Source organism: Chiloscyllium punctatum, chromosome 24 (genome assembly GCF_047496795.1).
Source record: "Chiloscyllium punctatum isolate Juve2018m chromosome 24, sChiPun1.3, whole genome shotgun sequence".
NCBI classification, from domain to species: Eukaryota; Metazoa; Chordata; class Chondrichthyes; order Orectolobiformes; family Hemiscylliidae; genus Chiloscyllium; species Chiloscyllium punctatum.
In genome coordinates this window covers 15,447,635-15,469,488 of record NC_092762.1, presented here as the reverse complement: position 1 = coordinate 15,469,488, position 21,854 = coordinate 15,447,635, and the positions used below count along the sequence as shown (strand labels likewise).

At 45.9% G+C, this 21,854-nt stretch overlaps 4 non-coding genes across 4 annotated transcripts; all 4 read right to left on the bottom strand.

Moving 5' to 3' along the window:
* Positions 1-9,870: 9,870 nt before the first annotated feature.
* Positions 9,871-9,943, bottom strand: trnai-aau (transfer RNA isoleucine (anticodon AAU)). The gene has a single exon. It is a non-coding gene; the product is annotated as a tRNA-Ile (tRNA).
* Positions 9,944-12,754: 2,811 nt separating this feature from the next.
* Positions 12,755-12,827, bottom strand: trnav-aac (transfer RNA valine (anticodon AAC)). The gene has a single exon. It is a non-coding gene; the product is annotated as a tRNA-Val (tRNA).
* A 5,685-nt stretch (positions 12,828-18,512) lies between these two features.
* On the bottom strand, positions 18,513-18,585 carry trnai-aau (transfer RNA isoleucine (anticodon AAU)). The gene has a single exon. It is a non-coding gene; the product is annotated as a tRNA-Ile (tRNA).
* A 2,811-nt stretch (positions 18,586-21,396) lies between these two features.
* Positions 21,397-21,469, bottom strand: trnag-acc (transfer RNA glycine (anticodon ACC)). Its single transcript has one exon. It is a non-coding gene; the product is annotated as a tRNA-Gly (tRNA).
* Between the last annotated feature and the right edge of the window lie 385 nt (positions 21,470-21,854).

Here is a 21,854-nt window from a genome sequence, read left to right as displayed (position 1 = left end):
ACATCAAACCGTGCAGCATTTATTCAGTCACTGTGTCTGTTTTGCAGAAGAAGGGTCCCAAAGAATGTTCTCCACCCTAAAACCGGAGGTCGCATTACAATCCGAGAACGACAGATCACATTGTGAGCATGCTCTGACCTCGGGGCCGGTTCGAGACGCCACTTTCCGTGCCTTTTACTTTAACCGTGCAATTTGCTGCAGAGATGTTCACTCCTGGACATGAGCCACGTGGATACCAACTGAGTCGGAAACCTGTGCGGGAATCGACGAGAAGCGATTCAATAAATTTTGTTAACTTCCATGGTGCTTCTTGGAAATGCAGTTTCTGTTCAAGTCAATCGAAAAGGCAGTTTCTGAACATAGTAACAGAAGTCAAAAGGTAATTACCTGACCCCACCCCCACTCCGGAAGAGGTGCTAACTGCCCCTGAGTGCTTTTTGATCTCGATGTGAAGAGCTCACACGCCTCTGAGTCACCTTCAAGTCTCTGTTTGCGGAGTGAATCACAAAGAAGGACTTTTACCAGAGCTGCAACCGCCTCACTTCCCCACTCGCTCACCCCGTTTACATTTTCCTGCTCGTCAGTGATTTAAGGAAAACCAAATGGGTACGATGTCATTCTGTAGCCTCTCTGTCGATTCCTCCGTTTCAGTTCCAACATGGCTTAGATCTCGGGGCGCACCTTAATATTAGCGGCGCTATGAAAGCACAAGTTCAAAGGTTCCTCTGAGAGTGTAAATTATTTCATTGCTGTTGCTGATTGAATGAGCCACTAACGTGCGAACTGCCCCAAAATATGATTCAGGAATCTGGTACCAACTCTCGCGCGTTGAATAACGACAGACAGCTTCCAAATGAGGCCTTTCAGAGACGACTTTGGGGTACATTTGACAGACAGACAATTTCAGGAATCCGTGGTGCGCTGTGACACCAGCGCAGCAGCTTCTTCCCTGCCTTTGAACCGGGCCGCCTGCGCAAGGAATGCCAATGCGGTACTGCTTTTCGTGGAAGGATCAGAACGCGGCAAGGACACTCTCAAACAGAATGGCATATGCATCAGAACCAGGTTGGAGAAAAACTTTATAATGCTTTACACAGTAATTAAATGGAGTTGCCTTACATTTCACTACGAGAGCAGATTCTTTCAAGCAAATTCGAAGGCAAGTTTGCAGATGGGAAAGCAAGCAAGAAAGCTCCGTTCTTGTCCATGTAAAAGGCTGCAGTTGACGAACAAAGCAGTTTCGGCCCAGCTTCGAACTGGGGACCTTTCGCGTGTTAGGCGAGCGTGATAACCACAACACTACAGAAACCAACTACGGTCGCCGCCCTGCGGCGCAGTGGCATGCAGCACTGAAAGTTGAAGCCATTCTCCGTTTCACCTTTCTGTTTCCAATCGCTCGTTGTTGTCCAGCGTAATTGAAATCTTGAAAACGTTAAAAAAGACACGTGAAATTGATGACAATATATAGACAATGATTTCGTCAATGTTTGGACCGTAGGGCGAGGTGGAATAAGCTGGGACGACTTTCCCTGCAGCGTAACGGCTGCGATATGATCTTATGGAAGGGTTGTAAACTGAGTATTTCTGTGTTTTACCCAAATTGGGGTGAGTTGAAAACTCGAGAGCATAGGTTTAAGGTGAGTGGGCTGAAATTGACAAACGACCTGAGGCACATTTCCCACACAGAAGGTTGTGCGTGTATGGAATGAGCTCCCAGAGGAAGTGGAGGAGGCTATTACACTCAGAAAATTGCAAAGGTAATCGGATGAGTTTCTGGACAGGATGGGTTTAGAGGGATTGGGGCCAAATGCTGGGGAACGGGACTTGTTTAATTTTGGTTATGTGGTGAGCATGGATGAGATACACCTAAATATCTGTTTCCACGCCGTGTACCCCCATAACGTCTTGTTGCTAACACTGGCTTTAAAGGATTACTTTTTAGCGGAGTTTTCCATCGCAGTCTGTGGCACAATCGTTTAGTCTGTTCGACTGCTCACGGGAAAGGTAGTATTGTGAAACACTGCAGAAACGAACGACTTCCTTAATTTTGCCCCGACTGACCATACTCCGTGAAATTTTCCCAGACCTCAATTGAGGAGTTTTGCTGCTCGAAGTTACCTCAGAAACCCTGTTAACTCGCAATGTGCTGAGCGAATCGCAAAACAGAAAGCATTTTTCACGGAACACAAACAAAACTGGCATGCCGAATGCATTTTCAGACAGAGAGATGCATGAATGCTAAATGTGTCACAGTCCGAGGGCATGAGTCATAAAGTAATCTCACAACTAACAACAGGGCAATTCCAAACTACTCTTTCAAACATACTGCAGCGTTAGTGCACCACCACTTTCCAGACAATGCTGAAAAGAGAGATAGAAAGAACATCATAAGAACGGGCCATAAAAAGTGAATTTCACCAATCACAGTCTCGATTAGATTACCTTTTCCTTCTGATGTCTCCAGGACGGAAATGAAGGAAATGGGAGAAATTCAATAACATATGACACCGAAATTCATTGGAACGATTTTCCCATTGGACAGAAAACCAAATAACGACGAGTCGAGTCACCGCAGGACTTTGTTTCACAACAGCGATGAAATAATAGTCTCCATTCGGTTCCAGTAAAAGCACAAATTGCCTGGAACAGCAGAGGTGTTTGCGATTTTCCGCGCGGGAGGCGAACGCGATCATGACAGCAGAGACACTTGGACACTTCGGTCAAATAACCATGAGCTGCTAGACATTACTACAATTTCGATTCTTGCTTTGCTAAATGATTTCACACATTGCTCGAAACAGGACGACTTTCACGTTTACACGGAACACGAAACACACCTGACTACAGGGAAAATGCACAAAGCTGAGCAGGCAGTGTTCCACATCAAACCGTGCAGCATTTATTCAGTCACTGTGTCTGTTTTGCAGAAGAAGGGTTAAAAGAATGTTTTCCACCCTAAAACCGGAGGTCGCATTACAATCCGAGAACGACAGATCACATTGTGAGCATGCTCTGACCTCGGGGCCGTTTCGAGACGCCACTTTCCGTGCCTTTTACTTTAAGCGTGCAATTTGCTGCAGAGATGTTCACTCCTGGACATGAGCCACGTGGATACCAACTGAGTCGGAAACCTGTGCGGGAATCGACGAGAAGCGATTCAATAAATTTAGCTAACTTCCATGGTGCTTATTGGAAATGCAGTTTCTGTTCAAGTCAATCGAAAAGGCAGTTTCTGAACATAGTAACAGAAATCAAAAGGTAATTACCTCACCCCACCCCCACTCCGGAAGAGGTGCTAACTGCCCTTGAGTGCTTTTTGATCTCGATGTGAAGAGCTCACACGCCTCTGAGTCACCTTCAAGTCTCTGTTTGCGGAGTGAATCACAAAGAAGGACTTTTACCAGAGCTGCAACCGCCTCACTTCCCCACTCGCTCTCCCCTTTTACATTTTCCTGCTCGTCAGTGATTTAAAGAAAACCAAATGGATGCGATGTCATTCTGTAGCCTCTCTGTCGATTCCTCCGTTTCAGTTCCAACATGGCTTAGATCTCGGGGCGCACCTTAATATTAGCGGCGCTATGAAAGCACAAGTTCAAAGGTTCCTCTGAGAGTGTAAATTATTTCATTGCTGTTGCTGATTGAATGAGCCACTAACGTGCGAACTGCCCCAAAATATGATTCAGGAATCTGGTACCAACTCTCGCGCGTTGAATAACGACAGACAGCTTCCAAATGAGGCCTTTCAGAGACGACTTTGGGGTACATTTGACAGACAGACAAGTTCAGGAATCCGTGGTGCGCTGTGACACCAGCGCAGCAGCTTCTTCCCTGCCTTTGAACCGGGCCGCCTGCGCAAGGAATGCAAATGCGGTACTGCTTTTCGTGGAAGGATCAGAACGCGGCAAGGACACTCTCAAACAGAATGGCATATGCATCAGAACCAGGTTGGAGAAAAACTTTATAATGCTTTACACAGTAATTAAATGGAGTTGCCTTACATTTCACGACGAGAGCAGATTCTTTCAAGCAAATTCGAAGGCAGGTTTGCAGATGGGAAAGCAAGCAAGAAAGCTCCGTTCTTGTCCATGTAAAAGGCTGCAGTTGACGAACAAAGCAGTTTCTGCCCAGTTTCGAACTGGGTACCTTTCGCGTATTAGGCGAACGTGAGAACCACTACACTACAGAAACCAGCCGCGGTGGCCGCCCTGCGGCGCAGTGGCATCCAGCACTGAAAGTTGAAGCCATTCTCCGTTTCACCTTTCTATTTCCAATCGCTCGTTGTTGTCCAGCGTAATTGACATCTTGAAAACGATAAAAAAATACGACACGTGAAATTGATGACAATATATAGACAATGATTTCGTCAATGTTTGGACCGTAGGGCGAGGTGGAATAAGCTGGGACGACTTTCCCTGCAGCGTAACGGCTGCGATATGATCTTATGGAAGGGTTGTAAACTGAGTATTTCTGTGTTTTACCCAAATTGGGGTGAGTTGAAAACTCTAGAGCATAGGTTTAAGGTGAGTGGACTGAAATTGACAAACGACCTGAGGCACATTTCCCACACAGAAGGTTGTGCGTGTATGGAATGAGCTCCCAGAGGAAGTGGAGGAGGCTATTACACTTAGAAAATTGCAAAGGTAATCGGATGAGTTTCTGGACAGGATGGGTTTAGAGGGATTGGGGCCAAATGCTGGGGAACGGGACTTGTTTAATTTTGGTTATGTGGTGAGCATGGATGAGATACACCTAAATATCTGTTTCCACGCTGTGTACCCCCATAACGTCTTGTTGCTAACACTGGCTTTAAAGGATTACTTTTCAGCGGAGTTTTCCATCGCAGTCTGTGGCACAATCGTTTAGTCTGTTCGACTGCTCACGGGAAAGGTAGTATTGTGAAACACTGCAGATACGAACGACTTCCTTAATTTTGCCCCGACTGACCATACTCCGTGAAATTTTCCCAGACCTCAATTGAGGAGTTTTGCTGCTCGAAGTTACCTCAGAAACCCTGTTAACTCGTAATGTGCTGAGCGAATCGCAAAACAGAAAGCATTTTTCACGGAACACAAACAAAACTGGCATGCCGAATGCATTTTCAGACAGAGAGATGCATGAATGCTAAATGTGTCACAGTCCGAGGGCATGAGTCATAAAGTAATCTCACAACTAACAACAGGGCAATTCCAAACTACTCTTTCAAACATACTGCAGCGTTAGTGCACCACCACTTTCCAGACAATGCTGAAAAGAGAGATAGAAAGAACATCATAAGAACGGGCCATAAAAAGTGAATTTCACCAATAACAGTCCCGATTAGATTACCTTTTCCTTCTGATGACTCCAGGACGGAAATGGGAGAAATTCAATAACATATGACACCGAAATTCATTGGAACGATTTTCCCATTGGACAGAAAACCAAATAACGACGAGTCGAGTCACCGCAGGACTTTGTTTCACAACGGCGATGAAATAATAGTCTCCATTCGGTTCCAGTAAAAGCACAAATCGCTTTGGAACAGCAGAGCTGTTTGCGATTTTCCGCGCGGGAGGCGAACGCGATCATGACAGCAGAGACACTTGGACACTTCGGTCAAACAACCATGAGCTGCTAGACATTACTACAATTTCGATTCTTGCTTTGCTAAATGATTTCACACATTGCTCGAAACAGGACGACTTTCACGTTTACACGGAACACGAAACACACCTGACTACAGGGAAAATGCACAAAGCTGAGCAGGCCGTGTTCCACATCAAACCGTGCAGCATTTATTCAGTCACTGTGTCTGTTTTGCAGAAGAAGGGTCCCAAAGAATGTTCTCCACCCTAAAACCGGAGGTCGCATTACAATCCGAGAACGACAGATCACATTGTGAGCATGCTCTGACCTCGGGGCCGGTTCGAGACGCCACTTTCCGTGCCTTTTACTTTAACCGTGCAATTTGCTGCAGAGATGTTCACTCCTGGACATGAGCCACGTGGATACCAACTGAGTCGGAAACCTGTGCGGGAATCGACGAGAAGCGATTCAATAAATTTAGCTAACTTCCATGGTGCTTATTGGAAATGCAGTTTCTGTTCAAGTCAATCGAAAAGGCAGTTTCTGAACATAGTAACAGAAATCAAAAGGTAATTACCTCACCCCACCCCCACTCCGGAAGAGGTGCTAACTGCCCTTGAGTGCTTTTTGATCTCGATGTGAAGAGCTCACACGCCTCTGAGTCACCTTCAAGTCTCTGTTTGCGGAGTGAATCACAAAGAAGGACTTTTACCAGAGCTGCAACCGCCTCACTTCCCCACTCGCTCTCCCCTTTTACATTTTCCTGCTCGTCAGTGATTTAAAGAAAACCAAATGGATGCGATGTCATTCTGTAGCCTCTCTGTCGATTCCTCCGTTTCAGTTCCAACATGGCTTAGATCTCGGGGCGCACCTTAATATTAGCGGCGCTATGAAAGCACAAGTTCAAAGGTTCCTCTGAGAGTGTAAATTATTTCATTGCTGTTGCTGATTGAATGAGCCACTAACGTGCGAACTGCCCCAAAATATGATTCAGGAATCTGGTACCAACTCTCGCGCGTTGAATAACGACAGACAGCTTCCAAATGAGGCCTTTCAGAGACGACTTTGGGGTACATTTGACAGACAGACAAGTTCAGGAATCCGTGGTGCGCTGTGACACCAGCGCAGCAGCTTCTTCCCTGCCTTTGAACCGGGCCGCCTGCGCAAGGAATGCAAATGCGGTACTGCTATTCGTGGAAGGATCAGAACGCGGCAAGGACACTCTCAAACAGAATGGCATATGCATCAGAACCAGGTTGGAGAAAAACTTTATAATGCTTTACACAGTAATTAAATGGAGTTGCCTTACATTTCACGACGAGAGCAGATTCTTTCAAGCAAATTCGAAGGCATGTTTGCAGATGGGAAAGCAAGCAAGAAAGCTCCGTTCTTGTCCATGTAAAAGGCTGCAGTTGACGAACAAAGCAGTTTCGGCCCAGCTTCGAACTGGGGACCTTTCGCGTGTTAGGCGAGCGTGATGACCACTACACTACAGAAACCAACTGCATTCGCCGCCCTGCGGCGCAGTGGCATCCAGCACTGAAAGTTGAAGCCATTCTCCGTTTCACCTTTCTGTTTCCAATCGCTCGTTGTTGTCCAGCGTAATTGACATCTTGAAAACGTTAAAAAAGACACGTGAAATTGATGACAATATATAGACAATGATTTCGTCAATGTTTGGACCGTAGGGCGAGGTGGAATAAGCTGGGACGACTTTCCCTGCAGCGTAACGGCTGCGATATGATCTTATGGAAGGGTTGTAAACTGAGTATTTCTGTGTTTTACCCAAATTGGGGTGAGTTGAAAACTCGAGAGCATAGGTTTAAGGTGAGTGGGCTGAAATTGACAAACGACCTGAGGCACATTTCCCACACAGAAGGTTGTGCGTGTATGGAATGAGCTCCCAGAGGAAGTGGAGGAGGCTATTACACTCAGAAAATTGCAAAGGTAATCGGATGAGTTTCTGGACAGGATGGGTTTAGAGGGATTGGGGCCAAATGCTGGGGAACGGGACTTGTTTAATTTTGGTTATGTGGTGAGCATGGATGAGATACACCTAAATATCTGTTTCCACGCCGTGTACCCCCATAACGTCTTGTTGCTAACACTGGCTTTAAAGGATTACTTTTTAGCGGAGTTTTCCATCGCAGTCTGTGGCACAATCGTTTAGTCTGTTCGACTGCTCACGGGAAAGGTAGTATTGTGAAACACTGCAGAAACGAACGACTTCCTTAATTTTGCCCCGACTGACCATACTCCGTGAAATTTTCCCAGACCTCAATTGAGGAGTTTTGCTGCTCGAAGTTACCTCAGAAACCCTGTTAACTCGTAATGTGCTGAGCGAATCGCAAAACAGAAAGCATTTTTCACGGAACACAAACAAAACTGGCATGCCGAATGCATTTTCAGACAGAGAGATGCATGAATGCTAAATGTGTCACAGTCCGAGGGCATGAGTCATAAAGTAATCTCACAACTAACAACAGGGCAATTCCAAACTACTCTTTCAAACATACTGCAGCGTTAGTGCACCACCACTTTCCAGACAATGCTGAAAAGAGAGATAGAAAGAACATCATAAGAACGGGCCATAAAAAGTGAATTTCACCAATCACAGTCTCGATTAGATTACCTTTTCCTTCTGATGTCTCCAGGACGGAAATGAAGGAAATGGGAGAAATTCAATAACATATGACACCGAAATTCATTGGAACGATTTTCCCATTGGACAGAAAACCAAATAACGACGAGTCGAGTCACCGCAGGACTTTGTTTCACAACAGCGATGAAATAATAGTCTCCATTCGGTTCCAGTAAAAGCACAAATTGCCTGGAACAGCAGAGGTGTTTGCGATTTTCCGCGCGGGAGGCGAACGCGATCATGACAGCAGAGACACTTGGACACTTCGGTCAAATAACCATGAGCTGCTAGACATTACTACAATTTCGATTCTTGCTTTGCTAAATGATTTCACACATTGCTCGAAACAGGACGACTTTCACGTTTACACGGAACACGAAACACACCTGACTACAGGGAAAATGCACAAAGCTGAGCAGGCAGTGTTCCACATCAAACCGTGCAGCATTTATTCAGTCACTGTGTCTGTTTTGCAGAAGAAGGGTTAAAAGAATGTTTTCCACCCTAAAACCGGAGGTCGCATTACAATCCGAGAACGACAGATCACATTGTGAGCATGCTCTGACCTCGGGGCCGTTTCGAGACGCCACTTTCCGTGCCTTTTACTTTAACCGTGCAATTTGCTGCAGAGATGTTCACTCCTGGACATGAGCCACGTGGATACCAACTGAGTCGGAAACCTGTGCGGGAATCGACGAGAAGCGATTCAATAAATTTAGCTAACTTCCATGGTGCTTATTGGAAATGCAGTTTCTGTTCAAGTCAATCGAAAAGGCAGTTTCTGAACATAGTAACAGAAATCAAAAGGTAATTACCTCACCCCACCCCCACTCCGGAAGAGGTGCTAACTGCCCTTGAGTGCTTTTTGATCTCGATGTGAAGAGCTCACACGCCTCTGAGTCACCTTCAAGTCTCTGTTTGCGGAGTGAATCACAAAGAAGGACTTTTACCAGAGCTGCAACCGCCTCACTTCCCCACTCGCTCTCCCCTTTTACATTTTCCTGCTCGTCAGTGATTTAAAGAAAACCAAATGGATGCGATGTCATTCTGTAGCCTCTCTGTCGATTCCTCCGTTTCAGTTCCAACATGGCTTAGATCTCGGGGCGCACCTTAATATTAGCGGCGCTATGAAAGCACAAGTTCAAAGGTTCCTCTGAGAGTGTAAATTATTTCATTGCTGTTGCTGATTGAATGAGCCACTAACGTGCGAACTGCCCCAAAATATGATTCAGGAATCTGGTACCAACTCTCGCGCGTTGAATAACGACAGACAGCTTCCAAATGAGGCCTTTCAGAGACGACTTTGGGGTACATTTGACAGACAGACAAGTTCAGGAATCCGTGGTGCGCTGTGACACCAGCGCAGCAGCTTCTTCCCTGCCTTTGAACCGGGCCGCCTGCGCAAGGAATGCAAATGCGGTACTGCTTTTCGTGGAAGGATCAGAACGCGGCAAGGACACTCTCAAACAGAATGGCATATGCATCAGAACCAGGTTGGAGAAAAACTTTATAATGCTTTACACAGTAATTAAATGGAGTTGCCTTACATTTCACGACGAGAGCAGATTCTTTCAAGCAAATTCGAAGGCAGGTTTGCAGATGGGAAAGCAAGCAAGAAAGCTCCGTTCTTGTCCATGTAAAAGGCTGCAGTTGACGAACAAAGCAGTTTCTGCCCAGTTTCGAACTGGGGACCTTTCGCGTATTAGGCGAACGTGATAACCACTACACTACAGAAACCAGCCGCGGTGGCCGCCCTGCGGCGCAGTGGCATCCAGCACTGAAAGTTGAAGCCATTCTCCGTTTCACCTTTCTATTTCCAATCGCTCGTTGTTGTCCAGCGTAATTGACATCTTGAAAACGATAAAAAAAAACGACACGTGAAATTGATGACAATATATAGACAATGATTTCGTCAATGTTTGGACCGTAGGGCGAGGTGGAATAAGCTGGGACGACTTTCCCTGCAGCGTAACGGCTGCGATATGATCTAATGGAAGGGTTGTAAACTGAGTATTTCTGTGTTTTACCCAAATTGGGGTGAGTTGAAAACTCGAGAGCATAGGTTTAAGGTGAGTGGGCTGAAATTGACAAAGGACCTGAGGCACATTTCCCACACAGAAGGTTGTGCGTGTATGGAATGAGCTCCCAGAGGAAGTGGAGGAGGCTATTACACTCAGAAAATTGCAAAGGTAATCGGATGAGTTTCTGGACAGGATGGGTTTAGAGGGATTGGGGCCAAATGCTGGGGAACGGGACTTGTTTAATTTTGGTTATGTGGTGAGCGTGGATGAGATACACCTAAATATCTGTTTCCACGCCGTGTACCCCCATAACGTCTTGTTGCTAACACTGGCTTTAAAGGATTACTTTTTAGCGGAGTTTTCCATCGCAGTCTGTGGCACAATCGTTTAGTCTGTTCGACTGCTCACGGGAAAGGTAGTATTGTGAAACACTGCAGAAACGAACGACTTCCTTAATTTTGCCCCGACTGACCATACTCCGTGAAATTTTCCCAGACCTCAATTGAGGAGTTTTCCTGCTCGAAGTTACCTCAGAAACCCTGTTAACTCGTAATGTGCTGAGCGAATCGCAAAACAGAAAGCATTTTTCACGGAACACAAACAAAACTGGCATGCCGAATGCATTTTCAGACAGAGAGATGCATGAATGCTAAATGTGTCACAGTCCGAGGGCATGAGTCATAAAGTAATCTCACAACTAACAACAGGGCAATTCCAAACTACTCTTTCAAACATACTGCAGCGTTAGTGCACCACCACTTTCCAGACAATGCTGAAAAGAGAGATAGAAAGAACATCATAAGAACGGGCCATAAAAAGTGAATTTCACCAATCACAGTCTCGATTAGATTACCTTTTCCTTCTGATGTCTCCAGGACGGAAATGAAGGAAATGGGAGAAATTCAATAACATATGACACCGAAATTCATTGGAACGATTTTCCCATTGGACAGAAAACCAAATAACGACGAGTCGAGTCACCGCAGGACTTTGTTTCACAACAGCGATGAAATAATAGTCTCCATTCGGTTCCAGTAAAAGCACAAATTGCCTGGAACAGCAGAGCTGTTTGCGATTTTCCGCGCAGGAGGCGAACGCGATCATGACAGCAGAGACACTTGGACACTTTGGTCAAATAACCATGAGCTGCTAGACCTTACTACAATTTCGATTCTTGCTTTGCTAAATGATTTCACACATTGCTCGAAACAGGACGACTTTCACGTTTACACGGAACACGAAACACACCTGACTACAGGGAAAATGCACAAAGCTGAGCAGGCCGTGTTCCACATCAAACCGTGCAGCATTTATTCAGTCACTGTGTCTGTTTTGCAGAAGAAGGGTCCCAAAGAATGTTCTCCACCCTAAAACCGGAGGTCGCATTACAATCCGAGAACGACACATCACATTGTGAGCATGCTCTGACCTCGGGGCCGGTTCGAGACGCCACTTTCAGTGCCTTTTACTTTAACCGTGCAATTTGCTGCAGAGATGTTCACTCCTGGACATGAGCCATGTGGATACCAACTGAGTCGGAAACCTGTGCGGGAATCGACGAGAAGCGATTCAATAAATTTTGCTAACTTCCATGGTGCTTATTGGAAATGCAGTTTCTGTTCAAGTCAATCGAAAAGGCAGTTTCTGAACATAGTAACAGAAGTCAAAAGGTAATTACCTCACCCCACCCCCACTCCGCACGAGGTGCTAACTGCCCTTGAGTGCTTTTTGATCTCGATGTGAAGAGCTCACACGCCTCTGAGTCACCTTCAAGTCTCTGTTTGCGGAGTGAATCACAAAGAAGGACTTTTACCAGAGCTGCAACCGCCTCACTTCCCCACTCGCTCTCCCCTTTTACATTTTCCTGCTCGTCAGTGATTTAAAGAAAACCAAATGGATGCGATGTCATTCTGTAGCCTCTCTGTCGACTCCTCCGTTTCAGTTCCAACATGGCTTAGATCTCGGGGCGCACCTTAATATTAGCGGCGCTATGAAAGCACAAGTTCAAAGGTTCCTCTGAGAGTGTAAATTATTTCATTGCTGTTGCTGATTGAATGAGCCACTAACGTGCGAACTGCCCCAAAATATGATTCAGGAATCTGGTACCAACTCTCGCGCGTTGAATAACGACAGACAGCTTCCAAATGAGGCCTTTCAGAGACGACTTTGGGGTACATTTGACAGAAAGACAAGTTCAGGAATCCGTGGTGCGCTGTGACACCAGCGCAGCAGCTTCTTCCCTGCCTTTGAACCGGGCCGCCTGCGCAAGGAATGCAAATGCGGTACTGCTTTTCGTGGAAGGATCAGAACGCGGCAAGGACACTCTCAAACAGAATGGCATATGCATCAGAACCAGGTAGGAGAAAACCTTTATAATGCTTTACACAGTAATTAAATGGAGTTGCCTTACATTTCACTACGAGAGCAGATTCTTTCAAGCAAATTCGAAGGCAGGTTTGCAGATGGGAAAGCAAGCAAGAAAGCTCCGTTCTTGTCCCTGTAAAAGGCTGCAGTTGAGGAACAAAGCAGTTCCTGCCCAGGTTCGAACTGGGGACCTTTCGCGTGTTAGGCGAACGTGATGACCACTACACTACAGAAACCAGCCGCGGTCGCCGCCCTCCGGCGCAGTGGCATCCAGCACTGAAAGTTGAAGCCATTCTCCGTTTCACCTTTCTGTTTCCAATCGCTCGTTGTTGTCCAGCGTAATTGACATCTTGACAACGTTCAAAAAAGACACGTGAAATTGATGACAATATATAGACAATGATTTCGTCAATGTTTGGACCGTAGGGCGAGGTGGAATAAGCTGGGACGACTTTCCCTGCAGCGTAACGGCTGCGATATGATCTTATGGAAGGGTTGTAAACTGAGTATTTCTGTGTTTTACCCAAATTGGGGTGAGTTGAAAACTCGAGAGCATAGGTTTAAGGTGAGTGGGCTGAAATTGACAAACGACCTGAGGCACATTTCCCACACAGAAGGTTGTGCGTGTATGGAATGAGCTCCCAGAGGAAGTGGAGGAGGCTATTACACTTAGAAAATTGCAAAGGTAATCGGATGAGTTTCTGGACAGGATGGGTTTCGAGGGATTGGGGCCAAATGCTGGGGAACGGGACTTGTTTAATTTTGGTTATGTGGTGAGCATGGATGAGATACACCTAAATATCTGTTTCCACGCCGTGTACCCCCATAACGTCTTGTTGCTAACACTGGCTTTAAAGGATTACTTTTTAGCGGAGTTTTCCATCGCAGTCTGAGGCACAATCGTTTAGTCTGTTCGACTGCTCACGGGAAAGGTAGTATTGTGAAACACTGCAGATACGAACGACTTCCTTAATTTTGCCCCGACTGACCATACTCCGTGAAATTTTCCCAGACCTCAATTGAGGAGTTTTGCTGCTCGAAGTTACCTCAGAAACCCTGTTAACTCGTAATGTGCTGAGCGAATCGCAAAACAGAAAGCATATTTCACGGAACACAAACAAAACTGGCATGCCGAATGCATTTTCAGACAGAGAGATGCATGAATGCTAAATGTGTCACAGTCCGAGGGCATGAGTCATAAAGTAATCTCACAACTAACAACAGGGCAATTCCAAACTACTCTTTCAAACATACTGCAGCGTTAGTGCACCACCACTTTCCAGACAATGCTGAAAAGAGAGATAGAAAGAACATCATAAGAACGGGCCATAAAAAGTGAATTTCACCAATCACAGTCTCGATTAGATTACCTTTTCCTTCTGATGTCTCCAGGACGGAAATGAAGGAAATGGGAGAAATTCAATAACATATGACACCGAAATTCATTGGAACGATTTTCCCATTGGACAGAAAACCAAATAACGACGAGTCGAGTCACCGCAGGACTTTGTTTCACAACAGCGATGAAATAATAGTCTCCATTCGGTTCCAGTAAAAGCACAAATTGCCTGGAACAGCAGAGCTGTTTGCGATTTTCCGCGCGGGAGGCGAACGCGATCATGACAGCAGAGACACTTGGACACTTCGGTCAAATAACCATGAGCTGCTAGACATTACTACAATTTCGATTCTTGCTTTGCTAAATGATTTCACACATTGCTCGAAACAGGACGACTTTCACGTTTACACGGAACACGAAACACACCTGACTACAGGGAAAATGCACAAAGCTGAGCAGGCCGTGTTCCACATCAAACCGTGCAGCATTTATTCAGTCACTGTGTCTGTTTTGCAGAAGAAGGGTTAAAAGAATGTTTTCCACCCTAAAACCGGAGGTCGCATTGCAATCCGAGAACGACAGATCACATTGTGAGCATGCTGTGACCTCGGGGCCGGTCGAGACGCCACTTTCCGTGCCTTTTACTTTAACCGTGCAATTTGCTGCAGAGATGTTCACTCCTGGACATGAGCCACGTGGATACCAACTGAGTCGGAAACCTGTGCGGGAATCGACGAGAAGCGATTCAATAAATTTAGCTAACTTCCATGGTGCTTATTGGAAATGCAGTTTCTGTTCAAGTCAATCGAAAAGGCAGTTTCTGAACATAGTAACAGAAATCAAAAGGTAATTACCTCACCCCACCCCCACTCCGGAAGAGGTGCTAACTGCCCTTGAGTGCTTTTTGATCTCGATGTGAAGAGCTCACACGCCTCTGAGTCACCTTCAAGTCTCTGTTTGCGGAGTGAATCACAAAGAAGGACTTTTACCAGAGCTGCAACCGCCTCACTTCCCCACTCGCTCTCCCCTTTTACATTTTCCTGCTCGTCAGTGATTTAAAGAAAACCAAATGGATGCGATGTCATTCTGTAGCCTCTCTGTCGATTCCTCCGTTTCAGTTCCAACATGGCTTAGATCTCGGGGCGCACCTTAATATTAGCGGCGCTATGAAAGCACAAGTTCAAAGGTTCCTCTGAGAGTGTAAATTATTTCATTGCTGTTGCTGATTGAATGAGCCACTAACGTGCGAACTGCCCCAAAATATGATTCAGGAATCTGGTACCAACTCTCGCGCGTTGAATAACGACAGACAGCTTCCAAATGAGGCCTTTCAGAGACGACTTTGGGGTACATTTGACAGACAGACAAGTTCAGGAATCCGTGGTGCGCTGTGACACCAGCGCAGCAGCTTCTTCCCTGCCTTTGAACCGGGCCGCCTGCGCAAGGAATGCAAATGCGGTACTGCTATTCGTGGAAGGATCAGAACGCGGCAAGGACACTCTCAAACAGAATGGCATATGCATCAGAACCAGGTTGGAGAAAAACTTTATAATGCTTTACACAGTAATTAAATGGAGTTGCCTTACATTTCACGACGAGAGCAGATTCTTTCAAGCAAATTCGAAGGCATGTTTGCAGATGGGAAAGCAAGCAAGAAAGCTCCGTTCTTGTCCATGTAAAAGGCTGCAGTTGACGAACAAAGCAGTTTCGGCCCAGCTTCGAACTGGGGACCTTTCGCGTGTTAGGCGAGCGTGATGACCACTACACTACAGAAACCAACTGCGGTCGCCGCACTGCGGCGCAGTGGCATCCAGCACTGAAAGTTGAAGCCATTCTCCGTTTCACCTTTCGGTTTCCAATCGCTCGTTGTTGTCCAGCGTAATTGACATCTTGAAAACGTTAAAAAAGACACGTGAAATTGATGACAATATATAGACAATGATTTCGTCAATGTTTGGACCGTAGGGCGAGGTGGAATAAGCTGGGACGACTTTCCCTGCAGCGTAACGGCTGCGATATGATCTTATGGAAGGGTTGTAAACTGAGTATTTCTGTGTTTTACCCAAATTGGGGTGAGTTGAAAACTCGAGAGCATAGGTTTAAGGTGAGTGGGCTGAAATTGACAAACGACCTGAGGCACATTTCCCACACAGAAGGTTGTGCGTGTATGGAATGAGCTCCCAGAGGAAGTGGAGGAGGCTATTACACTCAGAAAATTGCAAAGGTAATCGGATGAGTTTCTGGACAGGATGGGTTTAGAGGGATTGGGGCCAAATGCTGGGGAACGGGACATGTTTAATTTTGGTTATGTGGTGAGCATGGATGAGATACACCTAAATATCTGTTTCCACGCCGTGTACCCCCATAACGTCTTGTTGCTAACACTGGCTTTAAAGGATTACTTTTTAGCGGAGTTTTCCATCGCAGTCTGTGGCACAATCGTTTAGTCTGTTCGACTGCTCACGGGAAAGGTAGTATTGTGAAACACTGCAGAAACGAACGACTTCCTTAATTTTGCCCCGACTGACCATACTCCGTGAAATTTTCCCAGACCTCAATTGAGGAGTTTTGCTGCTCGAAGTTACCTCAGAAACCCTGTTAACTCGTAATGTGCTGAGCGAATCGCAAAACAGAAAGCATTTTTCACGGAACACAAACAAAACTGGCATGCCGAATGCATTTTCAGACAGAGAGATGCATGAATGCTAAATGTGTCACAGTCCGAGGGCATGAGTCATAAAGTAATCTCACAACTAACAACAGGGCAATTCCAAACTACTCTTTCAAACATACTGCAGCGTTAGTGCACCACCACTTTCCAGACAATGCTGAAAAGAGAGATAGAAAGAACATCATAAGAACGGGCCATAAAAAGTGAATTTCACCAATCACAGTCTCGATTAGATTACCTTTTCCTTCTGATGTCTCCAGGACGGAAATGAAGGAAATGGGAGAAATTCAATAACATATGACACCGAAATTCATTGGAACGATTTTCCCATTGGACAGAAAACCAAATAACGACGAGTCGAGTCACCGCAGGACTTTGTTTCACAACAGCGATGAAATAATAGTCTCCATTCGGTTCCAGTAAAAGCACAAATTGCCTGGAACAGCAGAGGTGTTTGCGATTTTCCGCGCGGGAGGCGAACGCGATCATGACAGCAGAGACACTTGGACACTTCGGTCAAATAACCATGAGCTGCTAGACATTACTACAATTTCGATTCTTGCTTTGCTAAATGATTTCACACATTGCTCGAAACAGGACGACTTTCACGTTTACACGGAACACGAAACACACCTGACTACAGGGAAAATGCACAAAGCTGAGCAGGCAGTGTTCCACATCAAACCGTGCAGCATTTATTCAGTCACTGTGTCTGTTTTGCAGAAGAAGGGTTAAAAGAATGTTTTCCACCCTAAAACCGGAGGTCGCATTACAATCCGAGAACGACAGATCACATTGTGAGCATGCTCTGACCTCGGGGCCGGTTCGAGACGCCACTTTCCGTGCCTTTTACTTTAACCGTGCAATTTGCTGCAGAGATGTTCACTCCTGGACATGAGCCACGTGGATACCAACTGAGTCGGAAACCTGTGCGGGAATCGACGAGAAGCGATTCAATAAATTTAGCTAACTTCCATGGTGCTTATTGGAAATGCAGTTTCTGTTCAAGTCAATCGAAAAGGCAGTTTCTGAACATAGTAACAGAAATCAAAAGGTAATTACCTCACCCCACCCCCACTCCGGAAGAGGTGCTAACTGCCCTTGAGTGCTTTTTGATCTCGATGTGAAGAGCTCACACGCCTCTGAGTCACCTTCAAGTCTCTGTTTGCGGAGTGAATCACAAAGAAGGACTTTTACCAGAGCTGCAACCGCCTCACTTCCCCACTCGCTCTCCCCTTTTACATTTTCCTGCTCGTCAGTGATTTAAAGAAAACCAAATGGATGCGATGTCATTCTGTAGCCTCTCTGTCGATTCCTCCGTTTCAGTTCCAACATGGCTTAGATCTCGGGGCGCACCTTAATATTAGCGGCGCTATGAAAGCACAAGTTCAAAGGTTCCTCTGAGAGTGTAAATTATTTCATTGCTGTTGCTGATTGAATGAGCCACTAACGTGCGAACTGCCCCAAAATATGATTCAGGAATCTGGTACCAACTCTCGCGCGTTGAATAACGACAGACAGCTTCCAAATGAGGCCTTTCAGAGACGACTTTGGGGTACATTTGACAGACAGACAAGTTCAGGAATCCGTGGTGCGCTGTGACACCAGCGCAGCAGCTTCTTCCCTGCCTTTGAACCGGGCCGCCTGCGCAAGGAATGCAAATGCGGTACTGCTTTTCGTGGAAGGATCAGAACGCGGCAAGGACACTCTCAAACAGAATGGCATATGCATCAGAACCAGGTTGGAGAAAAACTTTATAATGCTTTACACAGTAATTAAATGGAGTTGCCTTACATTTCACGACGAGAGCAGATTCTTTCAAGCAAATTCGAAGGCAGGTTTGCAGATGGGAAAGCAAGCAAGAAAGCTCCGTTCTTGTCCATGTAAAAGGCTGCAGTTGACGAACAAAGCAGTTTCTGCCCAGTTTCGAACTGGGGACCTTTCGCGTATTAGGCGAACGTGATAACCACTACACTACAGAAACCAGCCGCGGTGGCCGCCCTGCGGCGCAGTGGCATCCAGCACTGAAAGTTGAAGCCATTCTCCGTTTCACCTTTCTATTTCCAATCGCTCGTTGTTGTCCAGCGTAATTGACATCTTGAAAACGATAAAAAAAAACGACACGTGAAATTGATGACAATATATAGACAATGATTTCGTCAATGTTTGGACCGTAGGGCGAGGTGGAATAAGCTGGGACGACTTTCCCTGCAGCGTAACGGCTGCGATATGATCTTATGGAAGGGTTGTAAACTGAGTATTTCTGTGTTTTACCCAAATTGGGGTGAGTTGAAAACTCGAGAGCATAGGTTTAAGGTGAGTGGACTGAAATTGACAAACGACCTGAGGCACATTTCCCACACAGAAGGTTGTGCGTGTATGGAATGAGCTCCCAGAGGAAGTGGAGGAGGCTATTACACTTAGAAAATTGCAAAGGTAATCGGATGAGTTTCTGGACAGGATGGGTTTAGAGGGATTGGGGCCAAATGCTGGGGAACAGGACTTGTTTAATTTTGGTTATGTGGTGAGCATGGATGAGATACACCTAAATATCTGTTTCCACGCCGTGTACCCCCATAACGTCTTGTTGCTAACACTGGCTTTAAAGGATTACTTTTTAGCGGAGTTTTCCATCGCAGTCTGTGGCACAATCGTTTAGTCTGTTCGACTGCTCACGGGAAAGGTAGTATTGTGAAACACTGCAGATACGAACGACTTCCTTAATTTTGCCCCGACTGACCATACTCCGTGAAATTTTCCCAGACCTCAATTGAGGAGTTTTGCTGCTCGAAGTTACCTCAGAAACCCTGTTAACTCGTAATGTGCTGAGCGAATCGCAAAACAGAAAGCATTTTTCACGGAACACAAACAAAACTGGCATGCCGAATGCATTTTCAGACAGAGAGATGCATGAATGCTAAATGTGTCACAGTCCGAGGGCATGAGTCATAAAGTAATCTCACAACTAACAACAGGGCAATTCCAAACTACTCTTTCAAACATACTGCAGCGTTAGTGCACCACCACTTTCCAGACAATGCTGAAAAGAGAGATAGAAAGAACATCATAAGAACGGGCCATAAAAAGTGAATTTCACCAATCACAGTCTCGATTAGATTACCTTTTCCTTCTGATGTCTCCAGGACGGAAATGAAGGAAATGGGAGAAATTCAATAACATATGACACCGAAATTCATTGGAACGATTTTCCCATTGGACAGAAAACCAAATAACGACGAGTCGAGTCACCGCAGGACTTTGTTTCACAACAGCGATGAAATAATAGTCTCCATTCGGTTCCAGTAAAAGCACAAATTGCCTGGAACAGCAGAGGTGTTTGCGATTTTCCGCGCGGGAGGCGAACGCGATCATGACAGCAGAGACACTTGGACACTTCGGTCAAATAACCATGAGCTGCTAGACATTACTACAATTTCGATTCTTGCTTTGCTAAATGATTTCACACATTGCTCGAAACAGGACGACTTTCACGTTTACACGGAACACGAAACACACCTGACTACAGGGAAAATGCACAAAGCTGAGCAGGCCGTGTTCCACATCAAACCGTGCAGCATTTATTCAGTCACTGTGTCTGTTTTGCAGAAGAAGGGTCCCAAAGAATGTTCTCCACCCTAAAACCGGAGGTCGCATTACAATCCGAGAACGACAGATCACATTGTGAGCATGCTTTGACCTCGGGGCCGGTTCGAGACGCCACTTTCAGTGCCTTTTACTTTAACCGTGCAATTTGCTGCAGAGATGTTCACTCCTGGACATGAGCCACGTGGATACCAACTGAGTCGGAAACCTGTGCGGGAATCGACGAGAAGCGATTCAATAAATTTTGTTAACTTCCATGGTGCTTATTGGAAATGCAGTTTCTGTTCAAGTCAATCGAAAAGGCAGTTTCTGAACATAGTAACAGAAGTCAAAAGGTAATTACCTCACCCCACCCCCACTCCGGAAGAGGTGCTAACTGCCCTTGAGTGCTTTTTGATCTCGATGTGAAGAGCTCACACGCCTCTGAGTCACCTTCAAGTCTCTGTTTGCGGAGTGAATCACAAAGAAGGACTTTTACCAGAGCTGCAACCGCCTCACTTCCCCACTCGCTCTCCCCTTTTACATTTTCCTGCTCGTCAGTGATTTAAAGAAAACCAAATGGATGCGATGTCATTCTGTAGCCTCTCTGTCGATTCCTCCGTTTCAGTTCCAACATGGCTTAGATCTCGGAGCGCACCTTAATATTAGCGGCGCTATGAAAGCACAAGTTCAAAGGTTCCTCTGAGAGTGTAAATTATTTCATTGCTGTTGCTGATTGAATGAGCCACTAACGTGCGAACTGCCCCAAAATATGATTCAGGAATCTGGTACCAACTCTCGCGCGTTGAATAACGACAGACAGCTTCCAAATGAGGCCTTTCAGAGACGACTTTGGGGTACATTTGACAGACAGACAAGTTCAGGAATCCGTGGTGCGCTGTGACACCAGCGCAGCAGCTTCTTCCCTGCCTTTGAACCGGGCCGCCTGCGCAAGGAATGCAAATGCGGTACTGCTATTCGTGGAAGGATCAGAACGCGGCAAGGACACTCTCAAACAGAATGGCATATGCATCAGAACCAGGTTGGAGAAAAACTTTATAATGCTTTACACAGTAATTAAATGGAGTTGCCTTACATTTCACGACGAGAGCAGATTCTTTCAAGCAAATTCGAAGGCAAGTTTGCAGATGGGAAAGCAAGCAAGAAAGCTCCGTTCTTGTCCATGTAAAAGGCTGCAGTTGACGAACAAAGCAGTTTCGGCCCAGCTTCGAACTGGGGACCTTTCGCGTGGTAGGCGAACGTGATAACCACTACACTACAGAAACCAGCCGCGGTCGCCGCCCTGCGGCGCAGTGGCATCCAGCACTGAAAGTTGAAGCCATTCTCCGTTTCACCTTTCTGTTTCCAATCGCTCGTTGTTGTCCAGCGTAATTGACATCTTGAAAACGTTAAAAAAGACACGTGAAATTGATGACAATATATAGACAATGATTTCGTCAATGTTTGGACCGTAGGGCGAGGTGGAATAAGCTGGGACGACTTTCCCTGCAGCGTAACGGCTGCGATATGATCTTATGGAAGGGTTGTAAACTGAGTATTTCTGTGTTTTACCCAAATTGGGGTGAGTTGAAAACTCGAGAGCATAGGTTTAAGGTGAGTGGGCTGAAATTGACAAACGACCTGAGGCACATTTCCCACACAGAAGGTTGT